The 23,843-nt window shown below is 47.2% G+C and overlaps 1 long non-coding RNA gene across 1 annotated transcript; it reads right to left on the reverse strand.

The window, feature by feature from the left end:
• Positions 1-18,322: 18,322 nt before the first annotated feature.
• LOC140214089 (uncharacterized) lies at positions 18,323-23,326 on the reverse strand. The gene is made up of 4 exons (XR_011891010.1): positions 22,983-23,326; positions 22,018-22,116; positions 20,932-21,059; positions 18,323-18,866 (listed from the first exon to the last, which is right to left on the reverse strand). It is a non-coding gene; the product is annotated as an uncharacterized lncRNA (long non-coding RNA).
• Between the last annotated feature and the right edge of the window lie 517 nt (positions 23,327-23,843).

Raw genomic sequence — 23,843 nt, forward strand, 5'->3', positions numbered from 1 at the left:
ATTCCTCGAAGGTGCGTAACAAGTGGGAGTCTACAAGTGCTATTATTCAGGATTAGGTCCAGAATCGTTGCGGATTTTGGTGTGACGCGCATTAGATCTGAAACTAATTGTGTCAGACTAAAATTCGAACAAATGTCAAAAAAAAATGCTTGCCTCTGGGAACCTACTATTGAAGAATATGGTAAGTTGCTCCAGTCTATGTTTGGGAAAATAATATCCCCGATAAGGACTTAGAAGAAATTAGTTAACATACGTAGTACGATGATTGGTAATGTTTTTCACATGCTAAAGTTGGGACCACCCTCAATATTCGACACCTTCGAATTGTCCGACAAGACTCCGCAGTTCACATGTCCAAGATTCTACAGATTCATGTAGGAAAATATGTATCACATTCGAATGGCTGTTTGCCATCACTAGTTGGACGAGTGGCGTAATATGACTGCACTGACAATAAAAACCTGAAAAGGAGAATTTCTAGATGCAAACGAGTGTGTCTAGAATGCTCGACAACTAGCAGGAACTGCGTTAGCATGTGGAAAAACTCCTACCATGTAATTTCTGAAGGATGACCGATGCGCATGGCTAGAAAAGTACACTTGAGATCTGAGCGAGAAACTATGCCAAGACGAAAGAAAAGGACAGATGACGACTGGTGTTCTTTTCGTGTTGCCTTAGGTTTGTTTAGTAAAGCCAAGCATGCATCCATTGCAAATAGACCAACTTCCAGTTCACTGCAAGGTAATGATCAAGCTCCTTCGGCACTTATTGCTAATCCATGCGATGTCCATGATGCATTGAAATCGTTTAAGGGAGAGGGTCTGATTGAGATACGGAAACCGATTGCGGGCCTTTGGACACTCGCCACACGGCTTTAAAGCCAAGCCGAGATGACGTACAACGCCGAAGACCATGATAGTATCTTACACCGTAAGCACCTCAACTAGGCACATCCGCGACTTCCAGAGTTTAAGCCGGTGCCTAAGGCGTATACATTAAGCCAGATAGAACTTTCCAATGTTAGGATTCCGACAAATAATATGGAGGCCACCAGGGCTAACCAGACAAGATCTGCCCCCTAAAGACCAACTCCCACTAGACGGCATTTCAAGATACTGGTGTTGTTTGTCCCATTTGCTCTTGCGTAAATTGGCTGATAACTGTGCCCTTGTTTGAACAATAGGCGCTTATATGCGTCCGTTTTAGTAAAGCTATAATTTCTCTGCCGAATGTATCAGGTGAAACCGTATTCGCTCGTTAATTTACATTGCTACACGCGTGTGATATTTGAGTGTTTGAGCGATGCGCGTGGGCATCATCAGTCGAGAAAAGAGGACGAAGAACGAACTTGGCTCGCACTGTGAATCTAACAAGTCAGCGCTGCAACCGCTCTTGTAAATATTACCCGTAAATAGTTGCTCGTCTTACTGACTCGTCCTTCGCGCACAATCCTGTTTTCCGCCATTGCTCCCGGTGACGACACCTCGTCTCCTTCTACTCTGCGACTCCGACAACAACGTACGTTACGGTTACCAATCCCGCGGTTCTGGCATATTCTCCGGCCAAGATAATGTCGACGTTGAGGACTGGCTCTACCTGTATGAGCGTGTTAGCCAAAACAGCCGCTGGGACCCTGCCATTATGCTAGCCAATGTCCTATTCTACTTGAGCGGAACACCTCGTGTCTGGTTCCGGACACACGAGGACGAGATTTCTAGCTGGGATGCTTTCAAGGAGAAGCTCGACGACCTCTTTGGAAATCCCACTGTTCGGCAGCTGGCTGCTGTAAAAGAGCTTTCTACCGGAGCTCAGTCCACTGAATCGTATGTCTCGTACGTACTACACGTGCTCGCTCTTTGCCGTGAAGTCGACTAGAAAATGGCCGAGGTCGACAAAGTCGGCCGCGTAATTAAAGGGATCGCGGACGATATCTTCAGCTTGTTGGTCTTCAACAAAATGTCCACCATCGACGTCATTGTCAAGGAGTGCCGCCAGTTCGAGCTTGCCAAAGCCGCTGCGTCATTCCACAGTTCTTTCGGCTCCCCAACACGGCTGCGACGTCGTCTTACGTTGACTTTACCGCTTCACCACCTTTTAATGAGCACGTCATTCGTATATTTCGCCGCGAACTCGAGGACACAAGTCCTGCGTCGTTCCATTCACGCAGACTTGAACCCACCATCGTTCAACCAGCCCCGCGATCTCCCTCATTCAGGCCGTTGCACGGCAAGAATTTTCAAACCTAGGTTGTCCTGCTGCCTGCTCCGTCTCCCGCCTAGACGCCCTACCGGTGCCGGCTCCTCCGATTCACAACGATCTGAAGTGCCTTCCTAGATGCAACCCTGCCGAGTGGAGAACTCCGGATGACAAGCACATTTGCTTCCGTTGCCACCGCATTGGCCACGTCGCTCGCCACTGCCGCACCTCCTCGACGTCGCCGCATTCGAGCTCCTTGTCCCCATCTACTCGCCCATATGCCGACCCGCGCCATTACTCGCCTCGCCGTACGCCTCCTACCTTTGACGTATCCGTCGATGTCAGTCGTCCTGCTCGCTCACCGTCACCTCAGCGCCGTCGGTCCCCGTCGCCCCAGCCACGCCGCTATTCGTCGTCGATCAATTATGAACCTTCCCGGTCAGAAGACTATTCCATGCAGCTTGTGGGGTAGTGCTGCTTTATCTTCCTCGTGTAAAATCCTCCACTGACGCTCCCAACCTCCTCGCTGACCCATTATGGACCATCGTGGGCGGAAAATTAGGCCATGCAGCTCTTGGAGGTAGTGCTGCATCTCGTTCGTCCTGTCCAAATCCTCCGTTGACGCTCCTCACCAACAAGAACTTAAGTAGACATAGAATGGTTGTTCCGTTGACGGCATTAATTGATACTGGAGCCCAAGTGTCCATCATGAGCGCTAACCAATGTCGTCGTCTCAAAAAAGTTCGTAGGTCTGCCATCACTAAAGCTGTACGCGTCGCCAATGGCGCCCCTGTTTTCGTTAGGGGTTTGTGGACTGCTCGCATAGGAATTTCTGGCCGCCAAGTTTCAGTCGTGTTTAGCGCAATGACCAGTTCCCCTCATGACCTCATCTTCGGGCTTCACTTTCTGACGACGTATTCTGTCATCATCGACTATTCCGCAGGCACGCTATGGCTAGAGCTTCCTATTCTTTCAGACGTTCGCCCCGAACAACCGATCACCCTCTGCACCACTGCGTTTGTTCGCTTACATCTAGAAATGCCCTAACCTTCGTCGAATTGGCCTCAATGCCAACAGTGCCTGATGGCGACTACGTCGTCGCACCTATTCGTGATGTTCTCCTAAGCGCACGATATCTCTGGGCCACACTCCGTCGTAAACCTTGCCGCTAATCGCATGTTTCTCCCCATTATCAATTTTGAATTGACGAAGCAAGTGTAACCTGAAGGTATAGCGGTGGCCGCGCTCCGGTCAGTAACAGACGACCACGTCACTGCTTTTCAAGCGGACGCGTCTCCACATCCTCCTGATTACCCGCAGGACGCCTTGAACCTCGACGGCCCATTACGTCCCATGGCCGCTCCGGACCTTGGACGTGACCAAGCAGCGGCCCTATATCGCCTTTTGCTTTCCTACTGCGGCATATTTAACACTGACAATCAACCACTTGGTCAGACGTCCCTTGTTAAGCATCGGATAAACAGTGGTGATGCAGTGCCCATTCACCACCGACCATATCGCGTGTCCACGGCAGAGCGGCAAGTTATTCAGCAGGAAGTAAACAGGATGCTCACCAGATGCTCACCTGTTGAGCCCTCGTCGAGTCCTTGGGCGTCACCGGTCGCGCTCGTCAAAAAGAAAGATAGCTCGTGGCATTTCTGCGTTGGTTACCGCCACCTAAACCGAAAAACTAAAAAGGATGTTCACCCTTTAACACGAATCGACGGCGCTCTTAATTGTCTTCACGGTCCCAAATACTTTTCGCAAATCGACCTTCGATCTGGTTATTGTCAGATTTCCGTCGATGCGCAACACCAAGAAAAGACGGCTTTCGTCACTCCAGATGGCCTCTACCAATTCAAGGTTATGCCGTTTGGTTTTTGCAGAGCCCACGCCACGTTCGAAGGGATGATCGAATCTGCTTTAAGGTTTCATATGGTCAACTTGCCTTTGTTGCCTCGACGACGTGCTTTTATTTTCTGCTACATTTGAGACGCAGCTTGTGCGCGTCGGAGCTATTTTTGACGTCTTCCGCAAGCCTGGCCTCCAATTAAACTCATCGAAGGGCCCGGCCTAGACAAGGTTCGAGCAGTAATGGCTTTTCCTGTACTTCAGTCTTTCAATGACGTGCAGAGTTTGTGGGGCTCTGTTTTTATTTCCGACGATTCGTGAAAGATTTCGTAGCAGTCGCTCAACCATTCACTCAACTTCTGAAGAAAGACGTGCTTTTCACGTGGGGTTTCCCTCACGCTGCCGCATTTTTACGCCTTATCACGATTCTCACCAATCCGCCGGTCTTGGCCCACTTTGACCCGTCCGCGCCAACAGAAGTCCGAAGTGGTGCCAATGGTTATGAGATCGGCGCCGTCCTACCGCAACGCCAACATGGACACGACCACGTCATAGCCTGTGTTAGCCGGCTGCTGACAACTGCAGCGCACAACTATTCGATTACCGAGCGCGAATGTCTTGCTCTCGTCTGAGCTGTTTCAATGTAGGATCCTACTGGTCGGTTCGGTCGCTGGGCCCTACGACTACAAGGGTATCACTACACAGCCACTTACAAGTCGGGACGCCAACACCAGGACGTGGATTGCCTCTCTCGCTACCCGGTCGAAGACGCGACCTATACTTCTGATACTGACACCAACGTCTGTGTTCCCTGTTTTTCCACTGCTCCATGTCGCCGACGAGCAGCGCTGTGTGTCGTGTTTGCGTATCATCACTGAACGCCTGGGATCGCCACTTTCCAACAGCTCCCTTTGCTCATTCACACTTAAAGATGGCGCACTCTACCGCCGCAATGTTCACCCCGACGGCCCTGCATTACTCCTTGTGATCCCTAAACACATTCGCTCGGCTGTTCTCCACGAACTTCACGACCTCCTCACTGCCAGTAACCTACGTGTGTCACGCACCTATGACCGGGTCCGCCGTTGCTTCTTTTGCCCAGGGCTTGCTCGCTCCGTTCGAAGATAAGTAGCTGCGAGTGAGAGATCGCGCACATCCTGCAGTCCTGTGCCACGAGGCACAAGCTATCCACGTCATACCAACAGCAAACAAATGGCCTCACGGAGGGTCTCAATCGCACTCCCACAGAAATGCTCGCGAAGTATCTCTTCAGAGCACACTGACTGGAACCTCGCTTTACCGTTTGTCAAATTTACTGATAATTCCTTGCACCACGACACCGCCGGTTATTCCCCATTTTTCCTTCTGTTCGGCCGAGAACCAGCACCGCTCCTCGACACAAACCTCCCTGTTCACGTGGTACTTAACAGTAAATATGCACATGATACCATCGCCCGCTGTGCCCACGCAAGGGAAATTGCCCGTGACCGCCTTATGAAATCACAAGATTGTTAAAGGCGTTTGTATGACAGGCGACACCGGGACCTGCACTTCCCGCCTGGTTCTTTGGTGCTTCTATGGTCTCTGTCACGTCAGGTCGCCCTATCAGCAAAACAGCTGTCTCTTTAGACAGGCTCATAAGTGGCCCATATTGTGCCGTGACGCCCGTCATCTACGAGATCGCCCCTGACGCCCCATCTGCTTCCCAGTCCACTGATATCGTGCACAATACACGACTGAAGCAGTATCACCCTCCCAGTGATGACATTTAGTCGCTCTGGGACGTCGCTTCTGCCGCCAGGGGATTATTTCTAAAATTGTGGGATTTTACGTGCCAAAACCACTTTCTGATTATGAGGCACGCCGTAGTAGAGGACTCCGGAAATTTTGACCACCTGGGGCTCTTTAACGTGCATCTAAATCTAAGTACACGGGTGTTTTCGCATTTCACCCCCACCGTAATGCGGCCGCCGTGGCCGGGATTTGATCCCGCGACCTCGTGCTCAGCAGCCCAACACCATAGCCACTGAGCAACCACGGCGGGTGCCAGGGCATTATGCTACACGCGTGTGATATTTGATTGTTTGAACGAGGCGCGTGGGCGTCATCACTCGAGAAGGGAGGAGCAAGAAGAAACTGGGCTCGCGCTGTGAATATAACCGGTCAGCGCTGCAACTGCTGTTGTAGATATAACCTGTATATAGTTGCTAGTTTTACTGACTCGTCCTTCGCGTAACGATATAATTCCCGCAGATCAAAAGTGGGTTTTAAGCAGCAAAGCTTAGTTTCCTATCTAGATAAAGTATTTTGCCGGCCCACAACATGGAAAATCGCGCTGTAAAATTGCTAGCATTGTTCAGACAAGCATAGAATTATTTCATGCCAAGCGCGAACAAGAAAAAACTTGGTCGACACCAGCATTTTCGTTGTATATTCCGATTTTCCCTGTCGCATAAAACTGCGGCTCTAGCGTCGACTGGCATCATGTGAGACAGGCAATGCCTTTTGACGTGATTCCATTTTTTATGATGTGACCTCACGTATTGACGTGACACGATGTAGTTTGAGAGCAAGACTAATAAGCAGAGCCACTACGAACACTATCTGAAAAACACGTGAGAATGGGCCAATATCGCTAAGGTCATTGGGGTCTCCAGCGAGCGGTATTCGTGGAATCGTTTGTGACCGTCTCGGTCAAGCCTTTTCCAGCATTCGGACAATCCTGCCCATTTTGCCGTGCCTGACCCGACGGCCGTCCCTAGCACTGCCATTAGGTTGCAAAATTCCGCTTGCCTAGCACATTCTATTTTTGACTGAAGCTATTGCCACGTTGTAGTGGCGGTCAAGAAACCAAAATGCTTAAACTAATTCTTGATTGAGCAAAGTGTTGTCCTTAAAAGCAAGCGACATTGAAAGTTGAACGATAGCGGTAAACACAATTGAACGATCGTGGAAAGCACGTCAGCTTTTATACATTGCTCTTGGAAGGTTCCACCGTAATCGCTGGTGCCAGCGTGCCTTCTAGAAACTGCTACACAATTCGCGTCCCGCACACAATCAGATTACACGAGGTGTGCTAGCAACCTATAAAGTGTAGAACCGTCGATAACATTTGAGAAACATGAATTATATGCAGGCGCGTTCTTCGCCGAGCGATAACGTTGAACCTTTGTTAGCAGGTGAAAAGCAGTCATCGGAGAAGAAGGAAGTCGTAGCCGTCAATGTTGGGGGAATGTTCCATCCGGGCACGGAGTGCAGCGGTGAGAGCGGCGATGAGCGCTTAGCTAGGGTCGCTGCTCGGAACAATTGCAGGTCCGTGTGATGACTCTGCTACAGCTCTTTGGACGCTGTGGCCACGCAAGGCGTCGCTGTAGGACAGGCTAGGTTGAGCGCTCTCGCAAACGAGCCTGGAGCGGCTGTGTGCGTATCTTAAAGCTATCAAGCCTGTTTGTGGAATAAGGCGCACCCGCCGCGGTTGCTCAGTGGCTATAGTGTTGTGCTGCTGAGCACGAGGTCGCGTTATCGTATCTCGGCATGGCGGCCGCATTTCGATTGGGGCGAAATGCGAAAACACCCGTATACTTAGATGTATGTGCACGTTAAGAACCCCAGGTGGTAGAAATTTTCCGGAGTCCTCCACTACGGCGTGTCTCATAATCAGAAAGTGGTTTTGGCACGTAAAATCCCATAATAATAATATATAAGGCACAACCGTAACAAATTTGGTCCAGTGTAGACCTGGTGATTATCCTTTTCTCGAGCCGTAACCGATGCGTGGTTCTCTGGGAGGCACGCTGCAACTGGTGTGGAAGGAGGGCTGAGATGCATCGCCATTGGCGTAGTCCGGATCTTTGAACTAACTGTGGCTTACCTCTACAAGTGTTATTTGAAAGAAGTTTCTAGTCTTCTGTAATGTGTACAAGAAAGATCACCGCCCAAATACTTCATACAGATGGTTAACCAGGGAAGCTAAAGCATGCGGCCCAGGTGTTTATCAATGGGTTCATCGCGACGGTTCATTAAACGACAACATGGTAGGCTGCCGGGACCTAGGCACGCAGTTCCTGCTTGCGCTCGGCTGCATAAGCCTGCTCTTGTACGGGTAATACACCATCGGAACAGCGTATAGACGAGCTCGTTCCCGGTTCTGCTCGCAGCGTTGCCTGCTCCTTAGGAGAACGTATGACGCGTAGTCTATCGATTTCGGAATCGGAGAAAAACCACTCCGCGCTTCCTCGGCTGCGTGTAAGAACAACGGCGTCACAACAGGCGCAGCCAATCGCGCACCCCTTTTTTTGCGCATGAGCATAGGATTGCGCCAGACGAGTTTTCAGCGTACAGGCTACAGACGGACGGAGAGACTAATTGGCTAGCCATATACAGCTTTGCTCTTAACATACTGTGATATCTACCCCACGCATTGCAAGAGGACAATGAAGGAATCGGTGAAAATTCTCTTGGTCTGCATAGACATTATTGCGTAGAAATGGGAAGCAGGGCCATACACTCCTTTACGGAATTGGAGCCACGCGATTCCACCGCATGGCAGATTGTTAGCTGCCTACCAGCGTTTTCTTACCAAAGACGCGGAAAGAGTGCCAACTTGCGCTCCTTCCAGGCTCTGATAGAAGGTTGCTCAGAGTAACGTTAAAGTCACTCGTAAGAATTAGAAGTGTGACGGGATTTTCGGGTTTTGAAAAAGGGGCTACATTCCAAGTGCACAGCCTCGAACTAGCTATTCAAGGGTCCCCAAGACTACAATATTATTACAATGAACCAATGTAGTTATTCACGAGACAGCTTTTAGGAGCTCGTGTCGCAGAAATGCCGGTGTCGTTGGCGTCGGCGACGTTGGCCGTGAGCGAGAAATGGCGGAAGGCAATTCATAAATAAAAACAACTTGCAAGATGGGCTGGGTGGGAATCGAACGACGGTCTCCGGAGTGTGAGACGAAGACGTTACCACTCAGCCATAAGTTTTTTTCTTTATTGCCGGCTTTGACATAGGCAAACAATACACAAAAAAGAAAACATGTCAACAAGGATTTTGCTGGCACGACATCTTAAATTTTTTTCAATGTTGCAAGTTTATCTAGCATGTCAATCCATGTTGGCTATTCAGGGAGTGCCCGATGGACATCCCGGAACCGCACTACATATTCAATGAAGTGATCACATGTAGGTCGCGAATTGACATCAGCATTGTTGAACTGCGTTCTAGCTTTCCACAAACTGTGGAGGCCCAGAAGCATTATAGCGTCATACGGAAAAGCCTCCGTTTCCACCGGTAAGAATCTTATTCTATGTGAATCTAAAGGTAACTCTTTCTTTCGAGTCCTTTGTAGCACGTCCCAGAATAAGGTGACATCCCAGCAATCTAGAAACGCATGCTCTATCGTTTCAGGTTTCTTGCATAAAAAGCAGTTTTGGACCACGGGACAAAAATACCGCTGTTATGCATCCATGTTTTAACTGATAATGGGTTAGTGTGTAGTTTAAAGAAAAAAGTTTTTACCGAAGGGTGTACTGGCATTCTTTTAAGCCTTTTGAGGACATCTCCTGTGCCTCCACGGTTTGACATGCAGTAATTTGGTACAGGAAGCATAGTGTCTATGAGGTCCTTATACAATTTCTTTTTTTTAGTAATATTGGCGAGATCCTGCACTGAAAACCGCACATGCAACATTCTGTACGCAAGCACGACTTCTCGCAGCTAACCTTTAACAGAACCGTGCATTGCTTCACACGAGCATACAACAAATCCTGGAAAGTGACGACATAAATTTACTTGCATGACTGTGCGAAGGAACACATCATTCTGATCGCGAAGGTACATAAAGCGCGACACAACTTGTCGCACAAATAAATGTGCCAACCCAATGCCCCCTTTCTTTACTGGCAAGTACAAGTTTGTGCGGCTGGTCCTTTCCCAAGTCGATGCCCATATGAAAACGCCGAAGATACTGTGGATTTTTGGGATGTTCATCTGAGAAGCACACAGCACATTCATAACATACCATATCTTGGACGTAAGAAATAGGTTACACTGTGGCGCGCGAGGACATTGACAGCTGTCGCCCCTGCCACGCGTTAGCCTTTTTCCTTTGCTCTCGCCACTTGTTCATTCCAGTACGGCTCAGGGTCGCGATAAGAGTCGAGAGGCACACCTAGGTAGGTTGTTGCAGTGGTTGACAACCGAAGTCGAGCGAAGTAGTCTGGCGTTTCTTCCCATTCACCGTGCCAAAACCCATAACTCTTCTCCCAGTTTATGTGCGCGCCGGTGCACTTGCAGACGGATTCAACTACCGCCACGGCCTCACAAATACTATTTCTATTTGAACAGAATATGGCGATGTCATCGGCATACGCCAATATTTTCACCTGTGCTGACTGTAACCTGAAGCCAGTTATCCGTTCATTCTTTTGGATGGCCTTGCACAAAGACTCAAGGTAAGCCGCGAATAGCAGGGGCGACAGTGGACATCCCTGCTTCACAGAAGACAGCACTTGCACGCTGTCTGTCAGGTCCCCATTTACAATGATCCGAGTTGAGCAGTTAGCATACGCCATCCTGACACCGTCTCTTATTACGCTTCCTACGTTGTAAAATTAATGCGAAATCAATGGAGGATCAGGGTTTCGTTAAGGATGTAGATGAAAAGCTAAAGAAGCTACTCACAGTGCAATCTTTAAGTACTGGTGTAGAGTGGAAGGAGTTTAAGCAATTAGTAAAAATGAAAGCCATCGAAAGAAGTAGCACGTTGCGTTATGGAAGACAAACGAAACGAAACACTGCTTCGTGAGCAACTTGAATTTCTTACGGGTATAGAATGCTTCCAACCAGGTACTCACACAAGTTAATTAAGAAGAAGAAGACACTTTATTAAAGAATAGTCCTGCAGTTCTTGCTGTGGTGACCTCAGGTGACGGCTCGAAGTCCTTGGACTCGAGCCGGACGGCCCTTGGCTTGCCTGACGGCCCAGAGCTGGTCTGCCAGCTCTGAACTTCTGATAGCCGCCTCCCAGTGGCGGCGACGCCTACGGAGAAGGTCACCGGCGGCTCCCGCATCCGGGGCGGCGTCGGCAAGAAGGGAGCTCGAGCCTTCTCCTGCTCTGGCAACGGCCGCGATTATTGACGCGTCGCGAACGGAGCTGGTTTGATTGCCGTTGTTGCCGGCACACTCCCAGAGCATGTGTCGCAGCGTTGCTCTCTGTCCGCATGTTTTACCCGCGTCTGTTGGATATAAACGCGGATAGCAGTGGTGTAAGATAGCAGGGCTAGGGTAGGTGTGTGTCTGGAGGAAGCGTAATATTACGACTTTGTTCCTGTTCAATTTATTGTGTGGTGGCGGGTGTGGTGGCGGGAATGTGCGTCTTTCGATTCTGTAGTGTTGGGTGAGGTCTCTGAACGAGGTTAGGCGATCGCCCCACGCCCAGTGTGTTTCTTGTTGCTGTGCTTCTGTTGTAGTGTCCCGATCCGCCAGATCCGAAGCCCTGCTCTCGGGCACGGAGCGGCCACATAATCAGCGGCGGCAGGCACGTACCCAAGGGGGGGCCCGGGGGGGCCCGGCCCCCCCCCCCCGAAATTAAGACGCATACCCCGCCCCCCCTCCCCCCTTCGCCGCCCACGCCACCACTTCTCACATACATTCCTAAAGTGCCGCCAAATCAATGTTGAGACTTGACAGCTATACGGTGGTCAACATTTTGTTGCCTTTTTCAGTGCTTTTGGATGGCGGTAGTTATCGGCGTCTCCTGGGATGTGAAGGCCAGTTTCCTCATCAATTCGGTGCCCGCGCGATTAACTCGAGATGCATTCAGTTGTCACTATCTATTCAACGGTCACGCGCATCGTTGTTGCTTCGTTAGTTAAACCTTCTTCGCCTAGTCTGATCCAGGGACCAGGAATAGGATTCAGTTCGTGGTCAGCTGGTCTGTATGAGCGTGGAATGAGTTGCGGTCAGAGAAAATGCCAAGTGCGTTTAACTTTTCTTTTTGTTTCATTATTTGCTCGAATGACGGCACGCCGTGACGCTGACAGATCCTCGGAACCATAGACCCGTGATATGGGTTAGATAAGGTGGAAAAATAATGCGAGACAGCATCCATCATCAAACCCTGCAATAACCCTTAAACTCATAGGCAATATGACTGTCGCCCGTTAATTCATCTGGTGTTTCCCTAATTGTACAGCACTTTTCGTGCTGTACAATTGGCAAATGGAAACAAGAGTCTCAAGGAGCTGAGAAATTAAGCGATCTACTTAGGGAGAGGGCCGAGACAACAGCCAAAGAGGCAGGAAAAGCGAAAATTAACAAATTTAGTCATTGTTTACGAAAATATTTATGGATCAATACCTGTTTACTTAAAAAGGAAACAGAAAACGCCGCCGACAATGGAGGACAATTCCGTGTGTTCTGAATGACGCTTCTACAGTTATCTTAGACCCGCCCAACGTAGCCACTTCTCTGCTGTGCTTATGTAGGTGTTTTTCTAACCTTTCGCGGTGGGCGCATTACGTCTAGAATCGCAGCTTCCTGCGCTCTACGCGGTTGTACGCGACTGGCGGCCACGCATCGTTACGTAACTTCCCAAATAACAATACGAGTTGGTTGTGGCACTTGTTAGAGCAGTAAACGAGGGATCCAAAAGAACTGCGAGTCTTCCGCAAATGTATATTTCTGTATAATTCTTCCAGAGCTAATTCAAAAAACGCTACTATAGTGGCATACAACTGAAGTCTGCAATGAAGCCCCGCCCACACCCTCATAACTGCCAGCCATTGTTCCTCCGCGAGGCTGCAAATAATTCGTACTTGAAACTTTTTCTGTTACCCAAATAAGGCGGTAACTACAAAAATAAAATTATTAGCGCGTAATTTTATACCTTTTCCCTCGCATATTATAGTGGAATGGCGAATTCCTAATTCTTTATTGAACTGAAATAACATGCTTGCTTCGCTACAACTATTTGTTGTGAAGTTTCACTTTAGTTGGCAATGAAGTTTCATGAGTAACACGGGCGCAGCAGTGAAATGAACAGCAGCGCAGACTTTTGAAGACTCCATACATTTCGTCCATGTCTGCTGCACACCTCATTGCTTCTGCCGATGAAAAGACTCTTTACGAGCAGCAGACGCTCCGGAGGTATCAAGTACGACGCCATTTTGAAAAGACCGCATGACGACGATTTTGTTGGCTTCTGTGATTGGCTGGCATAGTAACCTAACTCCGCGCGGTCCGTTTGCCTTTGTTGCCAACTGCTGCTTTCTCAGTTCTATTTTACTAACGTAATCTTTATTTTACTTTTGCTTCTTTATTTGTTCTTGGTGTTTCTTTCCTGCCCGAGTCCATTTAACATAGTTCTTTGTTTGTCAAGTAAAGGAGAGGTGAATCGCACATGCGTACGTGTAAAGTACACCTTATTTCCATTCTTTTGTGGGTTTATGCGTTTTTATGGCGAATGGTGGGCGTTATTCACATTTGTGCTACTAAAGGTACTCCCCCTCATTTGCATAGAAAAGTTACCTTGGGTTGGGCCCCCCCCCCCCCCCCCCCCCGAAAAAAAATCCTGCGTACGTGCCTGAGCGGCGGCTCGGCGTGTGAGACCTCGAGCCGTGGTGTGGGCCGCCACGTTGCCCGCGAGCGGAACGTCGGTGTGTGCCGGGGTCCAGACGAGGAAGACCGTAGAATTTTGGGGTTGCGAGGGCGATGACGAGTCGCCGTCGTCAGAAATTTGGAGTATGCGGTCCGCTTCCCGCGAGACACGACCGCGCGCGAAGCCGCGGATTGCCGCCTGCGAGTCGCTGATCACGATCGCAGCGTTCGGCACAGCGACGAGTGCTAGGGCTATCGCGGCTTCTTCGCCCGCCTCCGTGTGTCCAGTGGTCACCGTGGTGCTCGCGAGGCATTTACCCGAGCGGTCTACAACCGCTATCGCGTGTGCGCTTCTCCCTCCTCCATATCGCGCCGCGTCTACGTACACCGCCTCGTTGCTATTACCAAACTTCTTCTGAAGGTCGCTTGCTCATTTGTTGCGTCTCCCGGCCTGGTGCGTCGGGTGTATGTTCTTGGGTAGCGGCGGGATGATCAGGCGGTCGCGAACAGAGGCGGGAACCGCAGTCTTCTCTCCATGCTGAGTGTGGTACGCGATGCTGAGCGACTCGAGGATGCATCGACCTGCCTTTGACTTCGATAATCGTTCGTATTGCGCAACGTCGTACGCCTCGATTAACTTGTTAAGAGAGTTGTGAACTCCGAGCTCTAGAAACTTGTCGGTGCTCGCGTTGAGGGGAACGCCGACGGCCCTCTTGAAAGCCTTCGGATCATGTATTTGACTTTGTTTTCTTTTTCGGACCCGATCCACCTCAGGTAGGGGGCAACATGCGTTATGCGGCTTATCGCGTACGCCTGCACGAGACGGATCGCGCGCTCTTCACGCATACACACTAAACATTTTAACACCCTTAAGGGTGTAAATCAGTTTGTCGCCAGACGAACACCCTGAGGGTGCTGTTGTCTACACCCTACAGTTGGGGTGCAGTTATACCACCCTAGAGGAAGGGTGTCCAGCAAAATAAATTTAGGGTGTAGGGGTGCAAGTCCATATTAACACCCATCTATGTGGGTGTTGGAAGGGTGTACACCCTTTATTGCTAGTGTGTATGGAAGGCAGGTTCGGCAGTACACGCTTCAATTACTACTATGTACAGCGATCCACGCGTAACTCTCGCGTGTGCCAGAAGGTTCAAGTTCGGCTACCAAACGCACCATCGAACAGCCGGCCCTGAAGCTTCGATGGGCACACACGCACGGATACGTGTGGATCACATATTAGTAATTCACGGTGTATATTGCAAAACCTGTCTTCGCTGCACATATACAAGCTAGCAAATGTCACTTTTGAGCATGTATATCAACACCAACGGTTATCACGATTTCCAGATCCACTTAACATGCAACACAGACTGGTACGATATATGGCATTATCAAGAAAAATGTAAATATATTTATTGCATGCTGCAATACAGAGTACAATATATACATAAATCACATGAAATGTAAACATGCACAATCACCAAACACATCGGTAAGTACAAGAACATGTACATTTCCCACAAAGGTATCTAAAATATATGTATTGATCAAATCTGTTATTAAAGAAACTATGTATAGCAGCACTGAAAGAGCCCGAGTTGACCTCGCAGTGTTTTGGGCCACATAAAGGAATAAATTTTCAGTATAAGGCTCAATGTACGAAAATTCAAGTTTTGATGCCTTGAAAAAAAAGGGACATTGCAGAGGTGAATTTGGGGAGTAATTGAAATGCAGAGCAAATGCACAAGACAACTGTTACTTTGTACACTAATGTAATCGCAAAGCATTATGAAGTTTGGAAAGTCGATGTAAGCATAACTGGCCAACATTTTTCGGACTGAAACAATACTTTCCAGGCATAGACGTGCTTTAAGTGAGGTTTAAGCCAGCAGCATTATTGCTAATCTTCTCTTTCCAACAAGATTACTTGAGCACGAGAAATATGTAGAATTTTTTAGTGCCTACATAGTTTGTCCTCTTTAGTGAAACGAGAGTTCTCTGTGCTAAAAGTGCTATGTAGCAGATTTTCTAACTACAATTCCAGTTTCTATAAATTTCTGTCTTGCAACCCGAAGGCACTGGTACATATACAATATGCAGTTCGAAAATAGGTTCTTTTTTTACTATAAATCAAGACTGAGTATTCCACATTTACTATTGTGTGGGTGCAAGGTGCAGTAAAAGGCCTGACAAAAGCAAACCACTGTTGATTAAATAATTTTGCTGAACACGAAAGGTGGACAGTGTTTTAAAATACATAGTAAATTTCTAAATTATTTGCACTTAGATGCAGTAATACAAGATTAGGGCTTGCTGTAGCATGTGAGTATGCAAATTAGCAAATATGGTTTAATAAATTAGCCATACTCTGGTTACTAAAAGAACACAGGCACAGGCAGTCATGTAAAAGTTCAAGTTAAATATCACACTGTTAACATTTGCCAGCAAATGGTCGTATCAAACATTATAAATATACTGAAGAAGGTGCTTTCTTGGGATAGTTGGCAATTAATGCGAAAAAATTACGTACAGCGTGAATTACAAGGACTGCGAGAGACGACATAGACTGCGCTGACTTCCAATAATATTTTTATTGCGTTGCCACATTGTGTGTATGTATACAAGAGCGGGAATACGCAGAAAATGAGTCACAAGGGGCGTCTAACAGCAAGTCATTGTACTAAGGACGTGGTCACCTGAAAAAAAAAAAAAAACATTACAATTTCTATCTCTTGAGATACAAGACTTCACTAGGGTCAGCGTGATAGAGGGGGCACTAACGCACACACTACCCAGTTTTCTGGTGAAATTTGCTTCTATAATTTCCCGGATGACCTGTTAGCTGTGTCTCACTAGAACTTCCGTATATTCTAAGAGGGGCTCGCAGTCACAGTCCCGGAGCAATGGATGCCCAAGTGGCCTTGAACAGTGTTATGGACGTTATAGTGCTCTCTTAAACGATCATTTAGGCACCTGCCTGTCCGTCCAACATATTTACTGCCTCAAAATAGGGGAATATGGTAAACGAAATTCATCGCACATATCGCAAAACGTTTTCTGTGCCCGACAGAGCAAGAACTCTGACGTGATTTGGGCGCGTTTACACACTTACAGAGCTTTGCCAGCTTTTCCGGGGTTGAGAAAAGGCCTGTGATTCCTGGAGGTTGCCGAATCTTTTTTAGCCTATCGGAGACATCATGCACATACGGTGGCACTGCGAACCAATGTCTTTCAACCGGCTGGTCCTTGACTGAGCGGGCTCATCATGGTTTGTGCCCCTCAGAAGCTGTTCCACTATGGCTGAAATTAAGGTCAAAGGGTAGTCAACCCTAGAAAGATGATCAACCTGTGCAGCAAGACTGTGTTGCATCTCGTGTGAACAAGATTTATTGAGGCTGTTAACGAGGGAAAACTTTTAATACCTCATTTAACGAGCTTTGAGTGTGCAGAGTTAAAGGGCAAGAGTGACTTCTTACTTCCCAGATCGAAGCACCAGCCTGAGATCTACAAAGCGCGAGGAATCGTCAATGGGGACCTCATGCGTTAGTTGTAGAGGCTTTCTTAAACATCTCCAAGACTCCCGAAGCAGCAGGCTCGAAAGCGTGATCAGTGCAATCAATGAATACCACGTAGTCATTCACAAACCTGCACACTTTGACAGGAGACGCATCTAGGTGACCTTCAATATTGCAATCATGATGAGCTAGATAAATATAACATAGTGGCGGCGCCAGGCATTATCCTATACAAACACCATTTATTTGCATATTGTGCAGGATCATGCCTGGCGCTGCCACTGAGTGATATTTATCTAGCTAATCATGATTGAAATATTCAAGGTCACCTAGATGCGTCTCCCGTTGTCAAAGTGTGAAGGCTTGTGGACGACTACCTGGTATTTATTGATTGCACTGATCATGCTTTTGAGCCTGCTGCTTGAGAGACTTGGAGATCTTTAAGAGCTGCAGCCTCTAGAACTAACAAATGAGGTCCCCACTGATGATTCTTTGCACTTTCTTGATCTCAGGCAGTGCCTTACAAATAAACAGGTGGGCTAGTGCTTTGAACCGAGAAGTAAGACGTCACTCTTGCCCTTTAACTCTGCACATTCAAAGCTTGTTAAACGAGGTATTGTAAAGATTTGCCTCGTTAACAGCCTCAATAAATCTTGCTCACATGAAATGCAAGATAGTCTTGCTCCACAGGTTGATCGCCTTTCTTGGGTTGGCTACCCTTTGGCCTTAATTTCAGCCATAGCGGAACAGCTTCTGAAGGGCACAAAACGTGATGAGCGCACTCAGTCAAGGAACCAGCCGGTTGAAAGACTGGTTCGCAGTGCTACCGTATGTGCATGATGTCTCCGATAGGCTAAAAAAAAGATTTGGCAACCTCCAGGAATCCCAGCCCTTTTCTCAACCCCGGTAAAGCTGGCAAAGCTCTGTAAGCGTGTAAACGCGCCTAAATCGTGTCAGAGTTCTTGCTCTGTCGGGCACAGAAAACATTTTGCGATATATGTAACGAATGTGGTTTACTATATTCCCGTTTTGAGGCAGTAAATATGTTGGACGGACAGGCAGGTGCCTAAATGATTGTTTAAGAGTGCACTATAGCGTCCATAACACTGTTCAAGGCCACTTGGGCATTCATTGCCGGGACTGCCGCTGCATGCCCCTCTGAAGATACGCACGTTCTAGCGAGACACAGCTCACCCGGTACATTATTGAAGCTTATTTCACCAGAAAAATGGGTAGTGTGTGCGTTAGTGCCCCCTCTATCACGCTGACCCCTAGTGAAGTCTTGTATCTCCACAGATAGAAATTGTGATTTTTTTTAAGTGACCATGTTCTTAGTACAATGACTTGCTGTTAGAACACCCCTTGTGACTGCCTCTCATTTTCTGTGCATGACCCTTCTTGTGTATAAACACACAATGTGGCAACGCAATAAAATATTGTTGGAAGTCAGCGCAGTGTATGGCGTCTCTCGCAGTCCTTGTCCTTCACACCGTACGTCATTTTTATACTGAACAGTGAATATTAATTGATTCAAAATTAGAAAAAATATAGTACACATCTGAGCTGCAAGAATGCAATTGATACAGCAAATGACGTTTAGCTTTCCAAAAGAAAAAAAATGTTCACGTTTCACCACGAGGTGCAGGGACTCCATTCTCTGAGCATCTTGACCAATAAATGCAGCGCATGGCATTGCTGGAATCTTGCATCCTGCATTAGCAAAATAAGAAGAGCATCATGAGAGTTCAGTCTGTGCAATTACACATGTGCACTGTGGAAAATTTGATAAGGCAACAAGCTCCTGAAAGTAACAAACTTAATTAATGTGACTGGGAACAATGAACAGCTCAGGCAACTGGGCAAGACCGGTGAAAGGTAGGAGAAATTTCTAGTTTGCAAATTTAGGAATTGCATTTACTGTGAACACTAAACCACTATGTCACTGTGAATACAAGGCACATACAGCAGCAAAAGCAAATAAATTTACAGTAGCCTTTTCACCATAGAAAATAAGAGTGAATAAAATTTAAGGACACTACCAATGACATCTCTCAACAACAGAAATTTGTCCAAGACTGTGTATGTGACCTTAATATAAAATTGACATGAAATGTGGAATATATCTCTGCATTACACTTTATAAGTACTGCAGCTGAGAACCTCACGGGATATGGCACATTAAGACTAACATGCACAAGACATTAAAAAATGGCTGTTTTTACACAACATTATTACACTAGGAGACAAAGAGTAGTTTTACAGAGTGCACACAAAATGAAAATGAGGGAATCCCCACTGGCATTATCATTTGCCCTGCAATACATGCATCCAGCCCAACAATCTCCAACTCCCAAATGCAGTTTATTAGACCCTTTCTGTATCCTAAAACTTATTGTGTATTTCTTATTTAATAATTTAGTAAGAATTGACATTTCGGCATACTTTCCTTGAAAATGTAGCACGTGTTAACTATATTTTTGGAGCAGGCCCCTTTCTTTCAATGGGTTAGCTTGGCAAACGGTGACAAGTAGTATACTCAAAGATCATAAGTTTAAATAAACTTATGATCCTTCGTCATGCTCCCACTTTCTACTTCATGCTCTAAACTGTGATACTACTCCTAGGCAGTTTATGTTATTCTGCGAATATCTACATGGTCCTCCTTTGTGTAGCCTCTCAACTAGAGCCTGAAATTTCTTGTCTCCTAAAAAAAATCATCTTTACCGCCCAAAATATATTGCACGGTTACCCTTCATTTGGGGGGTGGGGAGGGATTGAATGTAAGTGTTCACATATTCAATGAACCTGAGAGCCACAACCATTTCTCATCCTGTGTTGCCACTAGCCGCATGAGTCGCAATGGTTGTAAATTGGCTACCCGCCCTCCCCCGCCTAAAAGTACATTTTGCCACATGGAAAATGACCACAGCATTGCATTTGATTGAATGAGTCCTCCTCTGCATGTTTTTTTCTCGTCTTGTAATGGCTAGGTTCAACATGGTCAAGTTGTCTGAAAACTGCCAAGCCCCAACCAATACTTTGTGTAGTTTCAAAACTATGAAACATTCATTTTTCAAGACTTGTCCCAAATTAAGCATGAGGCAGATTTTCATGATGCAAATGAGGAAAGGTTTTGCTTAGTGACAATGATAGGCCTGCTATATCCTGCAAAACTGTGTGAAATGACATATGCTTGCAATTTTCATGAGCAGCTAGCTCAGTACAAGAAATAGGTGCAATACCTGCGGAAATGTTTTTTAACACCCATGAGAAGTCCTAGTTTCTTGTAATTTCTTCAAATCCCTTGCAATCTAGATTGCAATCCGGCGCATTTTAATATTGTATTTGAAATAAAAACAGCTCAAATATTAAGGTTTTCAGAATTATACGCGATTAAATTAAAGGTAGACGAGTAATGCAACGAGCAAATAACAAGCTCATTGCATAGAGTAAGGAAATAATCCTTTCCTGCAAAAACATTGGTAGCAGGAAGGTCATACGAAATTAGCACTGAATGCACAATAAAGAATATCGTGCTGGAATGCCCCCATCTGTGAATATTCTTGCACAAATAAGATCCTCATTATGAAAGGCCATCAAGAAAATGCAAGTGTATGCTTTGGATCAGCAGTCACACCTGCAGTATGCACTACAATCGGCAATATTTAAAAACACACACAACTGCATATGATATCAAGCTTAGGCCGCCAAGGAGCCTCAGAGATTTAAATTATAACGACTTGATATATTACACTACACACCTATATCTACTTACAATGTAGTCTTCCCAACTGCTTTGTAGAAGACATCAACCATCTGCCTGAAGGCGAACGCAAGTGGCTTGCTCTTGATGGAGGGCACCAAGGCTGGGCATTGTGAAATTGATGCTATCATCTGCATGACCTGCGAGAAACAACATTCTAAGATAAACAAATGCTATTAGAATGAAAGACAAGGTCACTGGTAATGAGCCTTGTTTTGGTTTGCACGAGAAAAGCAAAAAATATGGACTTTGCGCTGCTTACTGAAAAAGAAGCAAGCTTCCTTCCAGATGTTGCAGTCATGCATTAAGATTGTCACACAGCTGCATGTTTGTATGCTCATATGCTGCTGTCGCTACTGTGCCAGCATGCTTTGCATAGCTTATTATTTAAAGTTATATTGATTGTTGTGTTTTCTTGCCAATTTTTGGCAAATAGCACCAGCAAAGTAGCTCACTTACACACACACTCCCTTGTGAGGAGCGAATTCACACACGCACACACACACACACACACGCACAAGCCTCTACCACATTAGCAGCTTCCCGCGCTTGATACACTGCATTTTTTATCCTTTAACACTCCTACTGCTAAGGCGTAAAAAGCCTTCGTGTGACCAACCCTAAACTCCTTAACCTACACTTCCAGCTTAAACACTTTCTCGAGATCCAGGAGAAGCCTTCTAGCTTCCCCAGTGCTCCAAACTGTAGTTACGAATTTCAATAGGGCTATAGGCGACAGCTCTCGAAGAGCATGCAAACTACCCGGAGAGACCTAAAGCTTGCATATGATACCTCTAAAGCGCAACAACACTTCAAATTTTCAAAATTCATTAAAGCTCCTGAAGACAATTGCTATATACGTAGGACGGGGGGTCGCGAATAACCTGCTGTTCACAATTTCAGCGGTTGTATGCATCAACGGAAATGTGGGCTAATGGGAAATTCACGTCTTTAAGTTCAGAATTAGTGTAATGGCGAAACACACTACCAGATTTCTTAATCATTTATTTGTGCTCTGGATGTAACGTTCCTTTTAGAATAGCAATCAAAGATATCGATTCATCAGGGCAGAGGCGGGAAAAAGGAGGAAGCGTATACCTGACGCCTTCCCACTGATCCTCCTGAGAAACAGCGCCTCATACAGCAGTTGTCCAGGTTGGCTTGAAACCAAACTCGGCTTTCAGGCGGCAACACTCGCTGCACCAAATTGGATGAGTTTTATTGCGAGTAAAACTCTACCGGCCTTATGCAATCCATACGCACGCACAGAAAACGCACTCGCGCGCACACAAATATACGCACTCTCAAAGCGCAGACACAAAAGCACGCACGCGCACAGTGATAAACACAAGCAAGCACACATACATGCACGCAAACACGCTAACACGTGCACGCACACACAGTGACCCACACAGAAACACGCTCACAAACACGTACGCACTAGACTTACGCAAGCACGCCGGCCCATACAAAGCGGCATGTATGCGCGCGCAAGACGCACGCACGCATGCACACACACACACACACACACACACACACACACACACACACACACACACACAAAGCGAGCTGAGCTGAGCGCACGCACACACACGAATCGAGCCAAGCGCAAGCGCGCACACACGCACAGACAAAGCGAGCCGAAAACATGCTAAAGGCGCCCGGCAAGCAGCAACAGCAGCACGCGACCGCATCAGGGAGAACCAATACCGCGCCAGTTCTTTCGAAAGGTGGCAAAGTCAGTCGTCCTTTTTCTACGCGACGCAATAGTGGTCGACCACATTTAACTTAAGTGCGAGCGACCGTATTACAAGAAGCCGCGCTGAACGCACAAAAGAAGCACATCTATGAACGTTCAAGCGCTGAGAAAAGCGTAACTATGCAGGCTCATCACGCCCGATGTAAGACTGGGCGCGATCGAGGTAGTTAACTTGCCCTACTAGGAGTGCAGCTGCTCTTGCTCTTACATTAGTGAATTATGCTACGAGATCACAGGAAGATACTTCTAGAGCGAACGAAAACACGTAACCCACCAAAGAAATACCAAATAAATGGGCACTTGCCTGAAAATTTCCATTATGGCAGTACTACCGACCGCCGACACAGGGCACGTTGCAACTGCTCGTCTCAGCGTCCGTGGATCCATCTTCCAGTGCGTACGAACGCTTTGCTTTGAAGTGGAGCACGAGTAATACACAAGCACGGGCCACAGCTTTTTCTATACCGCGCACAAAACTAATCACACGTTTAAAATTATTTCGCACAGCGCGAGACGCGAACGCATTTCACGTAGCTAAGGAATGCAATAATGGCGTAGCTTCCGCCTTCCCATCGTGCCGCGCGCCGAAGTGACTGTACAGCGTCGTCCCGTCACTTCCGGTCGCTTTTCATTGGGCAGGGGGCGGGCGCGCAAATTGAACGTTTATTGTGTCAGGTTTGCTTGCTCGCATGGCCGCCTGTTAGCTGCTGGTTCATTGTGCCGAGCATATTTCTTTTTTTTGGGGGGGGAGGGGCGCAGTCTGTGCTGCATGACTGAGGGTACAGTACACAAATCGGGACCGTGAGCGAGACGATCGGCGCTCTTCTGCTGGTGCGATTAGATTATTCGCTGCGTCCGAACGAAGCAACCTTGCGAGGTCACAGCGTAGTTACAGCGATATCCTGGCTCGATAAAGACCCTCACATCTTGGTCGTGCGACAGCGACGCGTAAGCATTCATGAGGCGACTGAAGAATGCGTTTGTGAGAGCGTATGCTGTGGATAAGCAATTACAGCTTTGACGACACCAGCCCCTAATATATAGGCTGAGCCTTACAAACTGTGTCCGAGGATGCGCTTAGAAGACAGACCAGTAGCTTAGTAAAACTCTGAATAACTTAGGCAAGGTACGTAGAGATTCGGATTTGAGAACTTCCAGCGTGATC

This window comes from Dermacentor andersoni, chromosome 11, assembly GCF_023375885.2.
Source record: "Dermacentor andersoni chromosome 11, qqDerAnde1_hic_scaffold, whole genome shotgun sequence".
In the NCBI taxonomy this organism is placed as follows: domain Eukaryota; kingdom Metazoa; phylum Arthropoda; class Arachnida; order Ixodida; family Ixodidae; genus Dermacentor; species Dermacentor andersoni.